The sequence below is a fragment of the Dendroctonus ponderosae genome, unplaced genomic scaffold (assembly GCF_020466585.1).
Source record: "Dendroctonus ponderosae isolate FM_Combo_2020 unplaced genomic scaffold, Dpon_F_20191213v2 Dpon_F_20191213_8, whole genome shotgun sequence".
In the NCBI taxonomy this organism is placed as follows: domain Eukaryota; kingdom Metazoa; phylum Arthropoda; class Insecta; order Coleoptera; family Curculionidae; genus Dendroctonus; species Dendroctonus ponderosae.
Window position 1 is genome coordinate 1,270,309 of NW_026019016.1, and position 17,213 is coordinate 1,287,521.

Genomic DNA, 17,213 nt, shown 5'->3' on the forward strand with positions numbered 1-17,213 from the left:
ACTTTCTAAAAAGGCCATTTATTTCTCTTTAGAATGATGTACAAATGAGCGTTCTTGCTCATTTTGCCTCCGAGAAATGAGCAAAAACGGGACGGAAAACATTAAATTTTGGCATAATATTGCACCAAAGTGTCTGATATTCAAATTTCGCTTCCTGGGTCAAAACTGCTCGAATTTCCTCACTTATGCTGTCATAACTGAAGCGAGTCTTTTGTTTCCTGGTGTTTAAACAGTTGTAAAGGTTGAGTGTTTCAGTCGCGTTGCGTTGTCTGGGCAAGACAGTGGGAAAAAAAGCTTCTGAAAATTGCGACATGTTTCTCCTATATGGTAGGCTAACCGTAGCACGCAAATATTCGTCGGCCAAATTCCAACAGACAATAAAATTACCTCACAAAATTGAGCTCGCTTTCAAGACGTAACAGGGCAAAAAATCCACCGTTTCACAACTGGTTACCGGTTATATAGCGCATGGTTGGTATTCCAATGAATAAAATGAATAAACCATCGGGCCTTCGCATTCGCTATTGATAAATTCTTATTTCTTCTGGAATCGAACCAATAAATAAACGGGGCCGACCGGATACGATGACATTCTGAAGCGTACGACCATTGTTCATTTCATATTAACGAAACGAAGTCGTTTCTGCTTTTATGGAAGGTGGATCGGTGGAAAAACGCCTGTATATCGAGGAAATTCTACCACCTTCCATGCAATTTTTTTGCCTGCTGGTTTCCGTTATGGTTTGATCGATACGATCGATCCAATGGGTTTGGTTGTGAAACCAATTTCACGTCTTGGTGCGCAGAACTGTATTTGACGTTTTCAAGGAAATAATTCTTCGAATGATTGCCGAGTTTTTGTGGGAAGAAAGAGGGATGCACAATACTTAGCTTTTTAAGGTGGATGTTTCAAATTGAGCAATGGAAGAATTTGAAAAATCGACTATAAAAAGCTAAGAATGAGGAAATGAAGACCGGCTCTATCTGAGAAAAAAGAGCCAAATTTTATCTAAACCCTTGAAAAGTTACATCTTTCTACCGAGTCCCTTCGGAACATCGATCCGATCCTATTCAATATAATAACCCCCATAAAATACCAACTACACAAATACAAAACCTTTCAGCCTACATCCCATTCAAGCTCGCCGAAATAATCAGGTTCGACACGATGATACTAAATCAGCTTTATGTCTAAATCAACGGCCCTGCCGAGGGTAAAAAGCAGCCCTTAAACAAGGGGCGCAAATCACCGATAATATCTCTCTATGCCAAACAGACTAAACGGGTTGATTAGCACAATTGATGACATTCTTTGGTGGTTTATGGCCGAAGGGCGATGGGGACGGACTTTGACGATTTTATAAAACGTCTAGTGAATTAAATGAACACCAGGATTTTCTATGGCACTTTCTTCTAAGTACAGACAAAAAACGTCCAAAGCCACCACGGTTTTAGACTTATAAACTTGATGTGTTATGGACTTAATAAAACGTATGGTTCATAAGGTATTTGAAAAGAAAAAGGCATCTCATAACTTTTATTCACTGTAATTTTGAGAAAAAGTTGGTAACTGCGAATCTATCTGGAAGTTTCTACAGTAGTTGCAGGACTTTTTTTCTTCGGTACAGTTTTTGAAGTATAATTTGTGCTTGTTAAAATTATTACTTTCTGTTAAACATCGTTAACGTTTAAGAAAATCTGTCAACTCGAAATAAAGAAAAACTTGATCCAAAGATGCTGGAAGTTTCATCAAAATTCCCGTCAAATCTGATTTTTGCTAACTTGGTAAAAAGCAGTCTAAAATCTGACGATTTTACTTAACTGCGCCCTTTCGTTTAAAAATTCGTTACTGCCAAATTAAAGCAAGCGGCAGTTTGAAATTTTCACGGTCAATAGAAAATATCTGACTCTAATGAAATTGAATATTTCATAGAAATCGACCGGAATGTTGAGTAAACGCCAATTTAGTGAAAACAGACGTCTTTACTAAAATGCGCCTTCTCTTTTCAAAACTAAATTCTTCTAAACTAATGCAAGAAGCATTTTGGAATTTATGCCGTTTTCCGAAGATAGGTGTCTAATTCCGAAGATTTAGAAAGTTTCATAGAAATCCCAAAAAATTCAGATTTTTGCCCGCTTAGGGATGTTTTTTTCTAACTGTGCCCTCTCCTTTGAAAATTCGCCTAATCCAAGTTAAAGCTGCTTAAAATTTCAAATTTGCACCATTTCTAAGAGACACTTGACTCTAAAGATGCTGAAAGTGAACAATCAAGCCAGAAACTTGATTGTTCCTAGCTGAAAGTTGTGCCAAAATCTTCACAAAACTCTGTCCTGACTGCTCGGAGCTCAGTAAATATCGGTCTGATAATGAAGGTGCCTTACCGAATGCGCTCTCCTTTATAAAACTTCGCAATTCCGCATCAAAAGTGTCAAATTTTGCGTTCTTACTGAAGAGAAAGATTTTTTTGTGAAAAGCGTTGCTTAAAATTTCAAATTTGCACCATTTCTAAGAGACACTTGACTCTAAAGATGCTGAAAGTGGCACTAAAATATGCCGGAAACTTGATTGTTTCAAGCTTAAAGATGCTGAAAGTTGTGCCAAAATCTTCACCAAACCCTGTTCTGAGTGCTCCGAGCTCAGTAAATATCGGTCTGATAATGGAGGTGCTTTCCCAAATGCGCTCTCCGTGATAAAACTTCGCAATTCCGAATCGAAAATGTCAAATGTTGCATTCTTACTGAAGAGAAAGATTTTTTTGTGAAAAGTGTTACTTAAAATGCCAAATTTGCACCATTTCTAAGAGACACTTGACTCCCAAGATGCTCAGTGTGGCACAATCTTCTGGAAACTCTACTGTTCCGACCTCAGTAAATATCGGTCAGATAATGGATGTTTTTTCCTAAATGCGCTCTCATTGAGAGGTCAAATTCAAATAAAACTTTGCGTTTCCGAATCGAAAACGTCGAATTTAGGTTTCCAGTTTCCGTCCTTAGTGAAAAGAAATATTTTTTTTATGAAAAGTGTTGGAGAGTTACTACTTTCTATTAAAAACCTTCTGCAATAATAACGCATTCCACTAACGTGCACATTTCCATAATTCAATAACTTAATAATAAATCCTGTTCCCGTGGGTGTTTGAGCTACACGAGTTAATTTTTATCGCGTTCCTGCTGATAAATTGACATTGCTTACCTACACCTTCACGACCAAATTAAACTTTCCAATACGGGATGTAATAATAAAACATTTAATTAAATGCTTAGAGGATTAGATGTTCCACTGTCAATTAGCGAAAGAATTCAAACAAGGGCGCCACTTAAAACACGAATTAAGACGTCGAGTTGAAGGAATCAAACGAGGGAACAATTTAAAAAAGTCATAAACCAGTCGCAAGTCCATGCGGGATGGATATAAAGTCAAACAATTGGCCACCTAAACCGATTCCCAAGCTTGAATTAGTCGAATTTAATTAGAAACATGTGGCAGAGAATTGGGAAACTAAAGGCTTTTTGGTTTTAAGGTAGATTTAATGTAATTTATGAAAAGCTCCGAACTGAAACCGGAACAGGCTGGGCGTTTTTTAATTGCTGATATTTGCTTAACAAATAATGCAACTAGGCAAAATGAGGTTTTGCGTTACATGTTGATGCAGTTTTTCCTCCACTAATTAACATTAGGGATCAGGCGGAAACAATTTGCTGAATAGTTGATTTTGCAGCGAAAAACTGTTGAGCGTGAAGTGAAGCGCACAACAATGAATATTCATAACAATATTTACTTTGGCCCTTAGAACCCATCAGGGGACAATGGGCAAGCCGGTAGCCCGAAACTGGGCCCTCCAACTCCCTTTCGACCCATCAAATTGATTAAACGACAAAAACGAATCCGTTAAATAAACAGACATTCTCGTTCGCACATAAGTGGGTGCTGGCTGCCGGTTTAACGGGAATAAAAATTAATCCAAAACCTAAACATGGGGTGGTGCTACAGAACGAATGACTTCCATAATCTTGTTTACTTTGGAATTACCACACTTTCAGCCACTTTACAGGATTGTTATGACAGGTCGTCTTTTTAAATGTCTAAGGCATGTGTTAAATGGCATGCGGCTCACTCTGCTCAAATTATCCGTCTGAACATTGTCAAGAGCATGTTAATGAGGGGGCGTATCTGGGCCAAAGTATCCATTATCTAACTAGAATTCCAAGCTATTCCGGTTCGCTTGCACTAATCATTGCAGCGGATTTTTCAAATTTATTCCGGATTTTCAGGAGGGAAAATTTCCAGTTTTATGGTCCAATCATTTCGAAAATACGCCATCCTCAGGCTTCAGTGTCTAGCAGCAGCTAATAGAAGAACATAATCCTTGCGACGTTGCCACCCTTTGCCAATGAATAGGCGCGGTCAATTTCAAAATATCTACCTATACCAGTATTGCTTTTTAACCAGGAGGCTGATAACTTGCGTTTACGGAGCCGCCTTACACAATTTATCGTTTGTAGTCAGAGACAAGATCACAGATTACCAAACTAACTCTTCTCAACTTTTTCTCAACAATATTTCGCCTTTGGTGTACATGAAAGTGTGTAGGTGCAGTTAAAGGTTAAAAATAGTATCTAACTAATTCAATGAACATCTTGGTCAGCTGTTAGCTTAAAACCGCTTAATCTCAGTCATTCCAATTTGTCTCTTGTTCTGTTTGTAATTATACTTTCAATAACAATCTAAACCGGAAACTAAAAAACATATGTTCTTAAAAACTTAGGTAAATACGTTTAAAAAATAATTTTTTACCTTAGGGTCGTTGAGCCCGTTTCCTTTTCTTTTATTGCCCGTTGCCCTTTAGAGAAAAATAACAACTGCCACGCAGAAAAGGCAAAGCCGGAAAACGCTCTCACTTAATCTTACTCCTCACTATATAACTTCACTTTAGAAAAAAGATTGAAGATTGAAGTCTCCTCATTTGACTATTGCTAAAACCAGTTCTAAGCAATAAAAATAATTGTCTAAAAATTACTCGGATAAGCCCTCTATTACCAATCTCAGAACATATACACTATATAAAAAGAAATATATTGCGAAAAGCTATAATCGCAGTTCAAATAACGCATAACAAGTTTTAAGATTAAACCGTAGATAAGTGTATTTTTCCACGGCATTCAGCTCATATGATGAACTTGTATGATCAATCAGTAAATAATACCAGGTTTTTGAACACTTTTGAAAACAATAAATAACAATTACAAAATAATTTTATATGTATTATACACACATAATAACAATAACGTCTAGCAGTAATTTTGTGATACATTCCTTGTCATACATACTGCCATCCTAATAACTCATAAAAACTTTGATTAGAAAACTCATAAAAACAGAATCACCTCATGAGCATTTTAAATAACACCCTGTATAGCATGGCAAAGAAACGGTGTATGGAGAATTTGAGGATCCAAATTCAAATTTGACATAGCAACGTCGCAAGAATTCTGTTCTCCTACTAGCCGCTTCTCAGTGTCTCACAGTTCAATTGTTAATCGACCCCATTTGCCTTCAGACGAGTGAAAATTGCCAAAAAATGGGGAATTTTCGAGACAGTTTAGAGGTTTTATAACTCTTTTCCTGGACATTTTGCCTAGGCTTTTAACTGGAAAATACTCAATTTAAATAATTTTTTGAAACTCAATTTCCACACTAAACAGCACAACACTTTGGGTGATTTGGAGACAATTTTGAATCAGTTTCTCAACTCAGCAAGCAAAAGAAGTGGAGAAACCAATCAGATTTTTTAATTGGAAAGTTCCTTTAAGTTGTTAACCTGATGTGGCCCTTTGAAGTGGAAAATCGTGAAAGCTGCGAAGCTGGGAAAGGACTAGCCGGCAATGTTTTAAAGAAGATTTATCGCGGCTCAACGCGCATAAACACACACCAATTATTTTCGGCAAAATCGTTCCAGAAGAAATACGATCCGCCGTTTCTTTTCGTGTCTGTAGACCATATTTCACGGGAGCGGAAAAAATTTAAGGGACGTGCCGTACCGATGGAACTAATTCGGCGTAGAGCCGTTCTGGCGCCAACGCAGGAAAGATGGGAGTTTTCACATCAAGAACATTTACATCCGAAATGGATCGCTTTTGGCATCCTGTTGCCGAAACTAATGTGCCAATCGAATGCAGATTTGCTCGGCTCTAGTCAGACCAAAGCTTTCAGCCTCAGGAGCTGAATGTTGCAGAAAACGCTCAGTACAAGCTCCGAAGCGATTCCGAAGCAGCAAAACTTGCAGAAAAACCAATGAAGGAAGCAAATTGGAACAGAAGCTGAATAAGAAGTTCGTTAGGATCAAAATCCACAAAAAGTGTCTCCGGGAAAAAAATACCAACATGTTGGCAATAGAATATTGAAACAAAAAGCGATTGCTCAAAAGCATATTTCTGGGAAACAATGCCAATTGCGGCAACAGTGGATATTTTCCTTATCATAACTGACTCAATATTCCTAACCTTTAAAAACTTCTGGGAAACTGTCGCAAATATCTGATGATTTATGCGAATCGCTTCGAAAGCTGTATTTTCCTCATCAGAGGTGACGCAAAATTCCTAACCTGTAAAAAGCTAAAACCAAATTTTAAGAAATATTGAACATTTTCATTCATATCTCGGAAACGGCCTGAAATATTAGAAAAATTATTGGCATCTTTTCGAGAGAGCTTCTCATGTGCCATATTCTTGAATTGGGCGCCTAAAAAGTTCTAACCTTTAAAAAGTTAGAGGCCAAAATGCGAAAATTTGAAGATAAAGTGGAAATTTTCGAGCTCATTTCAAGAAAAGAATAGCAAATTGCTGCTGCGCTATGAGAACAGTCTCGATAACTATATTTTGCTCATCAGAAGTGACGCAATATTCATAACCTGTAAAGAGCTGAAACCAAATTTTAAGGAATTTTGAACATTTTCATTTATATTTCGAAAACGGTCTGAAATATTAGAAAAATTATTAGCACTTTTTCGAGAGAGCTTCTCATGTGCCATATTTTTTAATTTTGCGCGGAGAAAAAGTTCTAACCCTTAAAACGGTAGAGACAAAAATGCGAAAATTTCAAGATAAAGTCGACATTTTCCAGCTCATTTCAAGAAAACAGTAGCAAATGTCTGCTTCGTTATGAGAACATTCTCGATAGCTATATTTCGCTCAACAGAAGTGACGCAAAATTCATAACCTATAAAAAGCCAAAACCAAATTTGAAGGAATATTGAACGTTTTCATTCATATCTCGGAAACAATCTGAAATATTTAAAAAAATATTGGCACCGTTTCGAGAGAGCTTCTCATGTGCCATATTCTTGAATTGGGCGCGCCGAAAATGTTTTAACCTTTAATAAGTTAATAATTAATAAAGTGGACATTTTCGAGCTCATTTCAAGAAAACAGTAGCAAATGTCTGCTGCGTTATGAGAACATTTTCGATAGCTATATTTTGTTCAACAGAAGTGACGCAAAATTCCTAACCTGTAAAATGCTCAAATAAAATTTTCAAAATATTTTTCACTTTTTTTATATCTCGGATATGGTGGAAAATATCTAAAAAATTTGATTGAAAAATTGACTTTTCAATCGAGAAACTCAAGGGCTACCTTCAGAGGTGAGTCGTTTTGAGAAAATTCCAATCTTTAAAAAGAAAGAGACAAAACCACAAAATTTTAAGACGTACCTACTCGATCGATACGAGCTTCTTTCTGAAAAACAGTCGCTAATATATGCTGAGTCATCAGAACCATTTCAACACCCCTATTTTTCTCATCAGACGGTACGAACATTTCCAACCTCCAAAAAGCTAATCCAAATTTTAGGAAATTCTGAAGATTTTCACTGATATCTCGGAAATAGTCAAAAAATCGGAATTATTGTTAGCACTATTTCTATAGGCCGTCTCATGTGCTCTATTTCACAATTTAGCGCGTTGAAAAATGTCTAACCGTTAAAAAGTTAGCGGCAAAAATGTGGCAATTTGAGGACGTGGTCGACGTTTACGAGCTCATTTTGGGAAAAAAGTCGCAAATATCTGCTGGTTCAACAGGGCCATTTCAGTAGCGATACCTTAATGCGATACTCATCAGAGTGATCAGAAGTGACGCAAAATTTCTAACCTCTAAAAAGCTAAATCCAAATTTTAAACAATATGGAACATTTGCACTCTCGGAAACATTTGTATCTCGGAAACAGTCACAAATATCGAAATAACCATTAGAACCTTTTCGATAGAGCGCTTCGAGAGCAACTTGGTGTTTTCCGAAAGGTGATGGTGTCGTTTGAGAGTCCATAAAATAAGTCAAAAACACTCACAAACTTGTCCGGTGAGACAAAATTGTCGCTAAGATGCATAATAATTCCGTTTTTTGCAAAAGTTGCTGGATTGTTTATATTTTTTTGGAGAATTCAGTACAATGCGGTGTTGCCACGCATTTCACCCATTTATTAACAGTTTCTGTGTAACAATGAAAGCAAAAACCAAGTTTATCGTAAAAATATTCCGCAAAGACTTTAGCGTGGAAAAATTGTGCGCCAAGTTCAACCATTGTAGAATTTTGTACACTCTGTAGTTGATGTGGGACAACTGCGTGACTTAGGCACGAGTCATCGCCATAGACGATCTTAACTCCCGCAGACCTAAATCTGGACCTCCTGGAGGCTTCAAAGCTGTTCCGACAGTGACACTTGGAAAAAATCAATCATGAGTCCCGTGCCCCCACGTATCGATCGCTGAGCCGATGATATTAGTTAAAAGATAAGAAACATTAAGTAGATCGAACTATATAAATGAACAATGCACAAGGTAAACACGTTAGATTTTAATAGGCAACTTTAGATTCAACCGATCGGTTTTTGAATGGCCCCTTTGTTCGGTCGCATCCTGCGAAAAAACTCGTGAGTAATGAAGAGGAAAATGTGCTCTTGAAGGCTCATTCAACAATTTCTAGATGCGATTTGAAGCCACATTACAAACAGTGATCGTTTCGGCTTCCTGCTACTAAATCTGTATGTACCCTAATTGGTTGTTGGTTCGCTTCATTAGGATTTCCAGTTTTTCTCAAAGAAAGTGTGACCGAACAAAGATAAGGGGGCGTGAGTTGGGAAAAAATTGGCGCCAGTCGACCAGTCGAAAGGCTGAACACATCAAGCATATTCAGTTTCAAAGTATCGGCTCATTTGCAGTTTTACTAATTTTAATTTGACACTTTTTCCTTGAGCAACATCATTCAAGGACCTGATGATGGAAATCATTTTTCAGCAGATAGGGTTTCGAGAATGCAAAATTCCTAGTTAATTAAGATGAAAAAGTGAAGATTAATGTAACAAATAAAGAGCAGGTAACACGGTTTTAATTTAATTTAAATCCGAAAGTGAAGCAATTTACCATCAGAGCACTTTTCAGCTTGATAATCATTAGTCTCGTTCAGATTTGATCAAAACTCTGCAAAGTTATAATACAACAGAACGTTTGCATAAACAGCTACTTTAAACGCATAAGAATCCCGAAGGCACCTTGTTTCAGCTCCGATAAAGATCGGAGTAATTGCGTGTAATTTTTCGCAAAAATCACCCAATTTTTATTACTTAACGTAAAGAGATGGTCGATTTGCTTAACGAATATTTGCACTTTTTTAATAGGAGGAAAGAGCCGCTCATTAGCAACGGTAATCAATTAAAATGTTTAAAAATTTCCTGAGTGGACTACATATATGCTAAATTAGTGAACTGCCAGCCATTTGGCCGACGCTAAGTACGGTGATAACAATGGAATATTAAAATACGCACACCTTATGTATTATAGGTTGATTAACGCAATTACTTTATGCGCTGAAAGTGCGCTTTTCATCAATAATTACCAATGCAAACGTGAAGATTTCTAGGAATTGAAAAATGCCCCTAATGATTTACCAGCAGCTGATGGCCAATCAAGCAAATGCTCCTATATCAGGATCAACAAAAGTGAGTTTTTGTAGCACTTTTAAAGCTCTAACAGACGACAAATAAGATGAAAGATATCAACTAGGGCCCATAAAAACGCTTAAACATAACACGTAGGCCCGTCTTGTAAAAATATTTTACACGTTTTATGGAAATGCTTGAATGAGTTATGTTTACGGGAATTTGTAGTCCGTGTTAAATACGTACCTTCTGTCGAGATCCTCATCAGATATAACACGAAAGTACGGTAAAATATTGCATCTTGAAACCGAGAACATTTTCTCATTGCTAACGGGCTTGTTTAAATAAAAGGCTAAGATTAAATAAGAGACATTTGGCTGATGAAATGGGCAAAATCCGCTTGCTTGTTTGGAAAAACCGTCGTCGGTTAGACAGTCACGGGTATTATTTGAAAGGAAAATAATTGATTTCAATATGGAGACTACAAAGCCATTGAAATACGAAAGACACACCACAAAATGAGAGCGGATTTATTCCCAAAGCCGCTTCGTTTCTCTTGTTTGGCAGACGAAACAAAAATGTCTTTATCTTGAAAGCTATCGCAGGAGCCTTTCGCAGTAGCCATTTTAAGTTCGGCATTATAAATTTTGCTTTATACGAATATCCGGTTTTGGCCAGAAAAAACTCGTGGAAATGGTATGTTCGATTTTTGCAGCGAACCAACTTACAATGGAATCGACGAAAAGTCGCAAATATTAAATTGGTTTTATCGAAAAATCCGGTTTATCTGTTTAGGCCAGAGCTTTTTGCATGAAAAATTGATTGACGATTACTGATTATGTTCCAGATGCTTTGGTTTGATTCTATTTTGTAATGTGAAATTTAAGAAAATGCCTATAAGAAGGAAAAGTTGGACATCGATGATGATTGCAATCGTCAAAATATTTGGGATTTTTAGCTTAATTGTGTCGCCTGCAGCGATTACAACAAAGTCAGGAGATAATTCTGTTGACGATGGTCTGAAACCCAAAAAACCCCTAATTCTTTTGATAAATTGTGATACAGGGTGGTAAATAAAAAAAATCAAAATTTGGGAAAGTTCGGAACTAGTTGGCCAAAAATGAGGTTTTTTGGCTTTCAATACCAAACGTTTAAAATTAATCTAAGCAGCTCGAAACGGTTTTGTTTACAGGATGGCCTCAAAAACCCGACTTTTGATCTTGCTTGGATAAATTTTCTGCTCCTGGTCCGATTGTCACGATCTAGAGCTCATGTTGAGGCTAAACTTTCATCAACAATTCCAATAAAAAATTGCCCAAATCGGAGTTCTGACCGACTTTCAACGAAAGTGAAGTTCGCTTTCAAATATTTCGATCGTTTGTGCAACCAATAGTTTTGCTCAATTCGACTTTAAAGTTTTAACTTCAATTTGAGCTCCAGATTTTGAAAATTGGTTCAAGAAAAAAATGTTATACTGCAAGACTAACAAGTTGTTTTCTTTGGAAACGCTCTGTAAATAAACGAGAGGGTCGAAAAATTCAAAAACGTTTTTAGAAATTTGAGATTCCTAATGCTGGTGATGTTGGAATAGAAAAAAAACGTCGTTTTGTCCAACTTTGAGCAGTCAAACTTTCCTGTCTCCTTGGCATCCTGTAGAAACATTATCTGAAGCACTGATTTTTGCAAAAGCACCTACGAACCAGAAATATTTTGCGCAAAACAAAGCTCTAATCAAAAATAAAATCGCTCTCAGCAATCAGAATTTATCCAGATTCAAAATTGATCGAAGTTTATTCGTGTAACGCGCATTTTATCCAACTTGAACTAGAAAATCGGCCCTTGAAATTCGTCTAGTTTCAAACTGTTCTCGAGCTGTGAACGGCGACTTGCTAGTAGACTGAAGATGCAAGGTACTCGTGCTAGCGAAACGTCAGACATAAATTATTTTTCACGGCCCTTACGAGAAAATCACCAGATTTAGTTTGAGTGTCATTTCAAATAACTGATTTTCAATTTTTTACAGCAAAAGTCTGTTTTAATTTGGCCAACTTCAAATTCAGCTCAAGAACTCTAGCTGTTGGACAAAAATAGTCAATTTGGCTTATTTTAATAAAAAAAATGCGTTTCTAACCCTGGAACTTAAGTTGGCCTTAAAATATCGACAACTATAGAGTCTGATTTAGATTGCGTATCAAATTGAAAATTAAACCACTGTTTCATAGCAGTTCCATGTTCAAATAAAAGAAACAATGTGAAAAATCTTTAAACAATCAATTAGTCATTGAAAATGGTTCAGTTTACGGTACAAAGCAAAACTTCCAACTCCCAAGTGAAACTTGTGCCAAACTTTTCGGTCACCACACTGGAAAGATTCAAACTACAATTAAAGATCGATTGGACTAGAAACCTTTGGCAATTTTTTGTGGTTTGTGAGGGGGAAGAAAACGACTGAAAATCAGGAACACAGTTGTTCGAAATAAAATGGTGTCTTGAATATTTACGAAAAAACAGGTCAGTTGGGATTGTATTGTCGAAATTTATGGGCAAAGTTGCACAATAGATTTTGTTGAGATTCTGTCGTGTCCGCGAATATTCCGAAATGCAACAGTTGTGTAAGGACAAAGCCGTATTGGTTTTGTTTTCACATCTCCAATTTCGGCACCGGTCAAAATGCATTGTATTCGGAACAAAGAAGTCGATCGGCTTTGACTGCAGACGTAAGACACAATAAAAATTAATATTTAGTGTATTGTCCAATAGCTCAATAATTGGGCAAAATAAATGAGAAGCGACTGGTCAAATATGGAAAAATCCTAATACAGCTCAATTCCAAGAAATCATGTCACCAAGCCAGGCCCGTTCAATCCTTTACGATATGAAATCTGACACCGGCCATTTGAAATATAGATCCCCAAACTTCGGGTATCACTTTCAATATTCGACGAAACTTTTTTTATGTGTGTGTGCGTGGGGGTACTATCTGAAACATCAGCAAGAAAAAAATCGAAAAGTTAAAGTATTACCGTGGTGACAAGTACCACAAAACACGAACCTATCAGGTCGATCGTGTGTATTCGAAACCTTGTCCCTTTGTTTTTCTAATGGTTATTGAGATGAATTCGGTCATCGATCAATTTCTTCCGAAGCCTCAGTTTCTGAATGAGATCGCTTTTCAATATTCGAGATAATAAAATGTCACCTGGCTTAGGTGGAGGAGATAGTTTCGGCCGATGAAGAAATTTGAAAATGATCGATCTCGAATTGGGACTAAGTCGTTCATGTGTTGTCATCATCAATCGATTATTTTGTTAAGCCAGTCTGAGGAACAACTTTGATAACCAGATGACTAACTGCTGAAGTTTTGCGTGGTTTTGGACCCTTTGAGCTACCAACAACTAAAGCTTTCAGTGGTTTAATCACCTTATTATTAAATGGCTTAAAAAATGCCGGCTGATTTCTTTAATCGTTATAGATATAGAACTGAGGAAAAATTGGACTTATAGCTATTGGTGAGAAAAATGAAATATTCGCCTCGAAATAATCATTTAACCGTTGGTCATAAATCTGAACACAGTTTCAATACGGCTCAACACCTACACGTAAAAAAGGGGATAGGCGCCATACGGTTCCAGCGAAAACCCCATAAAAAATGAACCCATCTAGGTTCAATTTGCTTTGGCGTCGGCTCAAAACAAATAAAGAGAATTTATAGGGCAAGCGGAAAAACCATTTCGTATGCATTAAAATTTTAATTTGTTCACAATATTTGTTTTGCTTATTATTTGTTTCCAGACGAAGATTACTATTTAAAAGGCAATCATCCTCGGGTGCTTTCGAAATGCACGAGATTTATGGGTCAAGGGAGGATTTTACAGTGTATATGCGGTTATGACCTGGCCGCACGGTATGATAAGCAGCCCAGGTATTTTACCAATGATTTACTACAGTGACGGAAAAAATTGCTTTTTGCTTTATGGGTCTCGGTGGCTGTAGATATACAGGGTTGTTGATATGAAGCCAAAGCCTAACTCTATTTGGGTGTATTTCGCGAACTAATGGTGATAGATGTCTGCAAATTTGCTTGATGACATGTTTAAAAGCATTTTATTCCATATTGACTAGAAAAGAAGTTATACGAGATGGAATTCAAACTGTTAAGTCTCAGAAGGACACAGTTAATCAGGTCACACATCTGCAAATGAGTAGAAGGTTTGAGTATTGGACTAACTGGACACAATGATAGTGTCAGCATGGGAAAACGCTAGTGAGGGTGTCCGAAAACGTCTGGAACAACACCCGAAAACATTCGAAAAGTGAGGGCACGAATCGACAATGCGACAATCTTTCGAAGGACAGAAGACAAAAAAGATGGCAAATTCTCCGGATGCAAACCCGATGGATTTCTCTTTCTGGGGTATTTTGAAGGCAAAGATTTGCGCATAAACACAGGAAAGTTTGGAGGCTCTCAAGGAAACACTTCAGAGGAAATCACCTCTTTAACAGATACCGTCAAAGCAAAAAACCATCATTTGAAGTGAATAAGATGATGGAAAAACAAAAAAACGGCTTTTATTCCTGGTCAAGTTGTATGTTCATGTTAAAGCGGTTTAGTATTTGCAAAGCTTTAAATGTCTTTTGTTGAAACTGATTAATTTTTCGGGCTTTAAGACTGTCGTGGAACAGAGTGTCTTAAGAGAACTGAGAAGAAAACAAAACATTAAAGAAGCAAAAAGCTGCAGCATCTTCTTTCGAACACCTTTATTTTTGTTACTTAAACACTGTAGATAATTAGGTTTTCTCGATGTTTTTCACTATTTCTTATTCGTTTCTATTGTGATTCTATTTCCCTCAATTGCTGTCCTAATTCTATAGTTGTTGCCCGAATTCCTGTGCTTCTCCCATTAGTTCCCCTATTCTTGTCCATTTTGTTTGCCCAGTTTTGTTTCGTTTCGATTAGTTTCTTCACCCCCAGTTTTGAAACCCCAGTGAACGCCCGGTTTTTGTTGTTTTTTCTATATAGTTGGTTTTCTCCTTTGAACCGTTACGCAAGCTGGCGCCCCATCCTCTATTTTCTGCCCAAGTTCCATTGTATTGTAACTTATACTGTCAAACGCGCGTTTTAGGTTCAAACTGGATTGGATGATTGGCGTAAACAAAACAGATTTCTCTGGTCAATATAAACAACTCGGGGGCGCAATAGACTTTTACATGTTAAATTAAATACGATAACTCCGATTAAATTTTTGCTCAATATTTAGAAATTTTGAGTCGTTGCAGTTTCATCTGTAAGTTTTTTGCAAAAATCAACTTTCGATTTTTCTTCAATTTCCTATCATCGCTTTTTCTGATGTTTAATTAGAATTCGTCTAGGTAATTTGCTCAAACAATTGTGATTTTTTCACCATCCAGACTGTGAAATTGAAACCAATAGTTCCAACTGTTGCCTAAAACTTTGTCGGATTCTACTTACATGCTGTTCAAAAATCTACTTAGTCAGTAGCAAAAGATCTAACCACTTGTAGCCGCGTTCAAACACATTTCAAAAAGCCAAATAAAACACAGAAAATAGCAAATTTACGGCTCAAGTCCAGGTCTAGTTTAAGAAGCATGGGAAAGCTACAAATCAAAACGCAAATTACCAAGCAATTTAAATTTGATTCCTACATAAGAAATCGGTTTAGTTAGGTTTTAAGCTGTAGTTTCCCCACATGCCTAATCAGACGGTTTCACTGCTGAGCAACGAGGAAGTAATTTAAATAATGGATTTTCATGTTTTGTTTGTAAAAAAGGAAAAATGGAGTAATAGTAAGTGAATGGTATTTTCCTCACCTCGAAAGGAGGATAATTTATTGGTGCCTGAAACTATTTTTGCCTAAATAGTTTCTCATGGGACAGACTCTAATCATTTGATCACGGAAACACCAAAGTACCTGCGGTAGCTACTACTACCATTCATCATGCTTAAAAAAAAACTCTAAGATGATGACTTTGCACAACCTTTCTCAATGGTTCTCGTTGACAGGCCTGGTTTTGACAGTCATCACCATTTTTCGGCCATTCGGGCCCTATAATTTATTACACCCACCGTATTTATCTCCCGGCCTCTATGTGAAACCATGCACGGTAAATTGTGGGAATTCGGACAGGTTCCTAATTAATTGGGATTTGATTTGGGTATAATTTTTAGGTAAAAAGTCAACAAGTACTCTTAGGATTTTACGTCGGAACAGCGAAAAATCCTTCAGCCTGGTCATCGATGTTAGACTTTTTCCTCCTTTGGCTCTGGCTTTGGCGCAGTTTTTCATCAAGCGGCAAAACGTTCACACATCTCTAAACCAACATCATGCGGCAGTAAATGGCTGAGGGTTTGGAAGAAAAAACGTCTTAGAAATTCAACAGCTCTATTCATGAAATGTCGGCAGCTTTCTCAGCAGTCAGGTTTCTGGCGCCTGATTGATATAATTCGTATGACTTGCATTTGCGTCACGAAACTGATGAGGGATCAATTGTGGTGGGTGGTTTTGGATCAGAATTTCAGGAGAATGATGACTTTGGGCATATGAAAGGTGCTGATAAACCGTCGTGTTAAAAGAACCGGCGACGTGGCGAAAGAAAATAAAATAAACAGAATAAGTGAATTTTCGAACTTTTAGGCTCTTGATACTCTGCTGCACTCACTGAAAACACGCCCAGTGACCGATTGAAGAAACGGTATTTAAAAAATTATCAAGGAAGGTTGGAGACGAAAATACGCAAACAATATTAGAACAACAAGAAACACAGCTTTAGAAGCTTTAGCAGAAATTGACTACTACTACTGCAAAAAACGACATATAAAGATGCAGAAGGGAACGTATGAACTGCCGAAGGTAATTTCAAGTCAAAACTGGTTTTATTTCAGCGCAGTTATACCACATTTCACTTTTTTGTTTGTTTTTTTTTACGTTCCATTCAGTTTTTTCCAAGAAAGAAGGAAAAGATATGAAAAGCAAAAACAGATCGAGGAATCAAATAAAAAATCTGATAAAATTCATATTGTTAAGACAATTTGATTGCCGTGATTAGCTAGAAGGACGATGTTTCTTCCTGGGAAATTTGGGGTTTCATTTCAACAATATAATTTTCAAGAAAAAAGTGCATGCATTTGTACAAGGTAGCTCTGAAAACTCAATTCAATTCGCTTCAACGACTTTAGGCTGGAAAAGCACACAAACGCCTCTGGAACTGGCTGAAGAACGGAACCTACTTTACACCTTATTCAAATAGTTCTAGAAAAAAGGGCAATC

At 37.0% G+C, this 17,213-nt stretch overlaps 1 long non-coding RNA gene across 1 annotated transcript; it reads left to right on the plus strand.

The window, feature by feature from the left end:
* The first annotated feature begins 15,974 nt into the window (after positions 1–15,974).
* On the plus strand, positions 15,975–16,837 carry LOC125505457. Its single transcript, XR_007282184.1, has 3 exons — positions 15,975–16,057; positions 16,115–16,493; positions 16,581–16,837. It is a non-coding gene; the product is annotated as an uncharacterized LOC125505457 (long non-coding RNA).
* Positions 16,838–17,213: the final 376 nt, after the last annotated feature.